Raw genomic sequence first — 6,076 nt, forward strand, 5'->3', positions numbered from 1 at the left:
CCATACACCTGGTGGCTTAAACAACAGAAATTTATGTCCTCACAGTTCTAGAGGCGGAAAATCCAAGTTCAAGGTGTCAACCAGTTTAGTGTCCCCTGAGGCCTCTCTCCTTGGCTTGTAGATGGTCACTTTCTCACCGTGTCCTCACAGTCTTCCTTCTGCCTGTGCATGTCGGTGTCCTAATCTCTTCTTATAGGGACACCAGCCAGATTGGATTGGAACCCGCCCTCACCAACCTCATTTTAATTTAATCACCTCTTGAAAGGCCCTATTTGCAAATACAGTCACATTCTGAAGTATTAGGGGTTAGGGCTTCAGCATGAATTTTGGGGAGATACAATTCAGTCAGTAACATCGCTCTGTGCTCATTCCACTCACTCCCCAACACAGATCTTCCATCACTCACCCCACAGACCCTCATCACATGCCCTGATTACTCAGCCCACAGATCCCCCTGCATTGCTGCCACATGGACCCCACCAACACCCACCCTATAGACTTCCCATCACAAACCCTAAAGATCCTCCATCACTCACCCCACAGGCCCCATTGTGAACCCTGCATATTCACGTCATTCACCTCACAGAGCCACATTACTCATCCAACAGACTCCACCCCTGGATCATTCAGCTTATTGGCCCCTAATCACTTCACTCACTCTACTGACTCACTCATCACTGACTCCATGGAGCTCTAATCTCTCACCCCACTGACACCCCATTACTAACCCCACAGGTGACTCCCACTCATCTCACAGACCCTCCATCTCTCACACCACAAAGCCCCCTCACCTTACAAGCTAGCACATCAGCACCCCTACAGACCCCTAGTCATTCTTCCACCCCACAGATGCCCCCATCACCCCACAGATCCTCATCAGTCGTCTATAGATTCCTCCATTCCTCAAAGACCTCCTTCACTCCCCCTACAGACTTGCCCCACAGCCCCCATCATTAATCCTACAGAATCCTGTCACTCGCCACTCAATACTCCATCATTCACTCCACAGGCTCCCCATCACCCTACAGACCCCGTCACTACCCCACAGATCCCTATTACTGAGTTTATTGTCCCCCGATCATATCTTCCAGAGGCCCCATCGCTAACCCCACAGACCCTAATCCTCCCCTGTGTTAGTTGTCTCTGGCTTCCATAACAAAACGCCATAACAAAAAGACCAGGTGGCTTAAACAACAAACTTATTTTCTCACAGTTTGGGAGGCTGGACAGTCCAAGGGCAAGGTAACATCAGGGTTGGTGTCTGGTGGGGCTTCTCTCCTTGGCTTGCAGATGGCTACCTTCTTGCTGTGTCCTCATGTGGCCCTTTCTCTGTGCACTCATGCCCAGTGTCCCTCTTCTTATAAGGACACCAGTTCTATTGAATTAGGGCCCCACCCTTATAACCTCATTTAACCTTAATTACCTCCTTAAAGGCTCTATTTCAAATATAGTGATATTACGTTGTAATATTGGGGGCTGGTCCCCCCGATATTAGGGCTTCAACCCTAATTTCAAACCTAATTTGGGTAGGAGGACATCATTCAGTTCATAACACTCCCTATCACTCACCCCACAGATGCCACAGCTCTCACCTCGCAGAGCCCCCAACACTCCTACCGCACACATTCCATCACTCAGCCTTTTGGCTTCTGCTAAACCGCCCCACAGACATCCCATCACTAATTCCACAGACCCCCCCATCACTCCTCCCACATACCCCATCAACTCCTAAGATACCCATCACTCTTCCTACCAACACACATTCGTTTCATAGATTGCCCATTATTGACCCCCCAGAAACCCCATAACTCACCACACAGACTTCGACCCCACCACTCACCCCCACAGGCCCCTATCACCCCCAAAATCTTCATTCTGAAGATCCCACAACTCACCCCAGAAGCCCCACGTCAGTCACCCCACCAACCCCTATCACTGACCCCACAGACCCACCACTCATCCTACAGATGCCCTTTTGCTAACCCTATAAGCATCCCATAACTCACCTTGCAGAACACATCACTCAACCCACAGAGTCCATTTCTCATCCCACAGACCCCTTATCACTCACACCACCATCCCATCTCTCAACTCATGATCCTCCACCATCCACCATATACACCCCATCACTCACCCACAGATGCCATCATTCACCCCTCAGACCCCCATGACTTACCTCATAGTCCACCTATCATGCACCCAGACTCCCATCCACCCCAGAGATCCTCCGTGACTCTCCCCACAGACCTCCTATCATTCACCCAACAGACACCCCTCACTTACTCTACAGACCTCCATCACTCATCCTGCAGTCTATCATTACCTTATAGACCCTCCGTCATAAAACAGTTGGGTACTTGAGAAGTTTTGAAGAGATGGAAAATAATAAATAATAAAACCACAGATACCTGTAGACTGGCTTCAGGTGACCTGTATAAGGCTGGGTGGCAGTGGCTCACGCCTGTAATCCCAACACTTTGGGAAGCTGAGGCGAGCAGATCACCTGAGGTCAGGAGTTCAAGACCAGCCTGGCCAACATGGTGAAACCCCATCTGCACTAAAAACACAAAAAAATTAGCCAGGCGTGGTGCCAGGCACCTGTAATCCCAGCTACTTGGGAGGCTGAAGCAGGAGAATCACTTGAACCCAGGAGGCAGAGGTTGCAGTGTGCCGAGATTACACCATTGCACTCAAGCCTGGGCAACAAGAACAAAACTCTGTCTCAAAAAAAGAGGACCTGTGGACTTCAGTTCAAATCCTGGCTCTGCTTAGGCCTACAGTATATAGCTTTGGAGAAATGCCTTACCGTTAAGGTCAAAGCCCTGCATGATCTCACTCCATTCTCACCTCGTCTGCTGTCACTCACCTATCATTCACTCTACTTAAAGGCATGCTGACCTCCTTGCTCTTCCTCAGACACAACAGGCATAGCCCCAAGTTCCGTCCATTGCACTGCCTACTCTCTGTGTCACTACCCACTTTGACCTTGAGCTTGTTTCTTCCTGCCTTTCAGTACTCTAATCTGTAGAATGCTTAGAATAATAACACCTACCTGCTATGGTTCGAATGTTTCTGCCCTCCAAAACTCATGCTGAAACTAAATCTCTATTTTAACAGTATTAAGGAGGTGGGAAATCCGACTACGGTATTTGAGAGATGGGACCTTGAGAGGTAATTAGGATTAGATTAGATGAGGTCATAAGGGTGGGGCATTAGTGGTTTTCTAAGAGGAGAAACAGATCTGAGCTAGCAAGGTCAGCCCCCTCACCATGTCATGCCCTGCTCTGCCTCGCCACTCCACAGAGAGGCCCCACCAGCAGAAGGGCCTCACCAGATGTGACCCCTTGACCATGGACTTCCCAGCCTCCAGAACTGTAAGAAATTCATTTCTTTTCTTTCTTTCTTTTTTTTTTTTTTTTTTTTTTTTTTTTGGTGGTTGTTGTTGTTTTTAGAGACAGGGTCTCACTCTGTCACCCAGACTGGAGTATAGTGGTGTGATCACAGCTCACTGCAGCCTCAAACTTCTGGGCATAAGCAATCCTCGTGCCTCAGCCTCCTAAGTAGCTAGGACTACAGGCATACTGCCACGCTCAGCTAATTTTTAAAATATTTTGTAGAGACAGGGTCTTGCTATGTTGCCGAGGCTGGTCTTGAACAGGCCTCAAAGCAATCCTCCCACCTCAGCCTCCCAAATTTCTTTATAAATTACCCATTCTTGGGTATTTGATTATAGCAATAGAAAAATGGACTAAGATACTACCTCATAGGGTTTTTATGCAGATTATAAGAATTAATTTATGTAGACTGCCTAGCATATACTTTGTATTTGTTGAATGGAAGAATGAATAAACAAAAAAGAAAGTTCTCCCCAGGACTATGGGAAGGACCTCCTTTTTGATATCCTTGCTTCCAGTATCTTTCCATCCAAGGCTCTCCCCAGGACCAAGACAGAAGCATCCGACCACATCATACCCCTGTCTAAACCTTTGCCCCAGTGCCCTCAGGATCGATTCCAAACTCCAGGCTAATGGTTTGCACATCCCACCCTATGATAAATGAAAAGCAGACTCTTACTCCTTGTCTCTATCAGAAAATCCAGCAGTGCTATAGGTGATTTTGACTCTAAGTACATGGGGCAAGAGAGACATGTCAATAATCCTTTTCTGGCTTTCAGAGAAAATCCCCATTATTTATACCTTCTAAAAGTAGAGGTATCTATCTAATATTAATACCAAGGCAACATGTTATCTTAAAAGACACCAAAATAGAATTGCAGACTTGCCTAAAAAGTTAACCTTGGGCGCGGTGGCTCAAGCCTGTAATCCCAGCACTTTGGGAGGCCGAGACAGGCGAATCACGAGGTCAGGAGATCGAGACCATCCTGGCTAACACGGTGAAACCCCGTCTCTACTAAAAAATACAAAAACTAGCCGGGCGAAGTGGCGGGCGCCTGTAGTCCCAGCTACTCAGGAGGCTGAGGCAGGAGAATAGCGTAAACCCGGGAGGCGGAGCTTGCAGTGAGCCGAGATTGCGCCACTGCACTCCAGCCCAGGTGACAGAGCGAGACTCTGTCTCAAAAAAAAAAAAAAAAAGTTAACCTTGAGGGTTGCATCCATATGACACGGACACAATAGTTGGAGTGCTAGTATCTTACAAGACTCCTTTGTTGGAAATTAACATTTGTAAGTGCAGCCTGTATTTTGTCCAGACCGCACGGATGTTGTGCCATTAAGTGGGAAGACTGCCTTTTTGCATTTTGCCATACATAAAGTTTCTCAGAAGAGTCTAAGATATATTTAATAATTCAGCCAATATCTAGTAGACATACATTGTTTAAGAGCAGGACCAACCTTAACATGCTGTGGCCTTTTTTTTTGAATCAGGGTCTCACTCTGTCACCCAGGTTGGATGGAGTGTAGTGGTGTGATCACAGCTCATTGCAGCTTGGACCTCCCAGGCTCAAGCAATCCTCTCACCTCAGCCTCCCGAACAGCTAGGAGCACAGGTGCGCACCCACACCCAGCTAATTTTTTTTTTTTTTAATTTTGTAGGGACAGGGTCTTCCTATGTTGCCCAGGCTGGTCTCGAACTCTCCGGCTCAAGCAATCCTCCCACCTCGGCCTCCCAAAATGCTGGGATTACAAGTGTGAGCCACTGTGCCTGACTCAGTTTATTTTTAAAAATTTTTCTTCATTTATTATTGGCTTCTTGCATTCGTTGTTTTGAGCAGTAACTATGTGCTCAGCACATTGCTAAGCCTTTTGCATGCTCTGCTGGGCATTCCCCATTTGCTCTTCCAGATCCATTATCCACCCTGCTCTGGGACCCCAGAAAGCTGATCTTTTACAGATGGTATCATTTGGGCTCCATTGGTTGGTTTGTAGTTGAGCCTGGCCACTTCTCTTTCAATGGGTCCCTGGCAGTCAGTACCAACATTTTAGTCAGGTTTCAAATAAATCTCTAGACCAAGCTGGACAGAGGGCTCTTCCAATGATTCAGTGATTCTCCAAGATCTGAGAATGTGAAACTTGGAAAAGGGACATAAAGACCAGGGATCCTTTGAACTGGTTCAATAATGGCAGAGCTTTCGAGATATGCTTCTGAGCTCCCCGGGTCTGTCTCGCTTTCTGCCTTCTGAAGTCTTGATTGTTAACTTCTTCCTGGGTTTCAATTAGAAGCATTAGTGTCCTTCCTGGAGTTGAATTAACCTGGAAGTTTGCCTCCTAGTTGTATAAACTTGGGAAAATATGATCTCGTCAAGTTTCAGACAAAGGCAAACCAAAAAGCTAGAACTCCAAAGAGCATAAAAGTTTTTTGGGGGGGTAAATTATTTAATGAAGTGTAACATTCATACAGGAAGTACAAAAATCATCAGTGTACAAAATCTCCATGAATTTTCACAATGCATAAACCATTTTCCTGTTTTTTATCTGACCTTACTAAGTCAGGGTGTAAATTATTATTTTTTTTTTTTTGAGACGGAGTCTCGCTCTGTCGCCTAGGCTGGAGTGCAGTGGCCGGATCTCAGCTCACTGCAAGCTCCGCCTCCCGGGTTCACGCCATTCTCCTGCCTCAG

This window comes from Rhinopithecus roxellana, chromosome 7 (genome assembly GCF_007565055.1).
Source record: "Rhinopithecus roxellana isolate Shanxi Qingling chromosome 7, ASM756505v1, whole genome shotgun sequence".
Classification (NCBI taxonomy): domain Eukaryota; kingdom Metazoa; phylum Chordata; class Mammalia; order Primates; family Cercopithecidae; genus Rhinopithecus; species Rhinopithecus roxellana.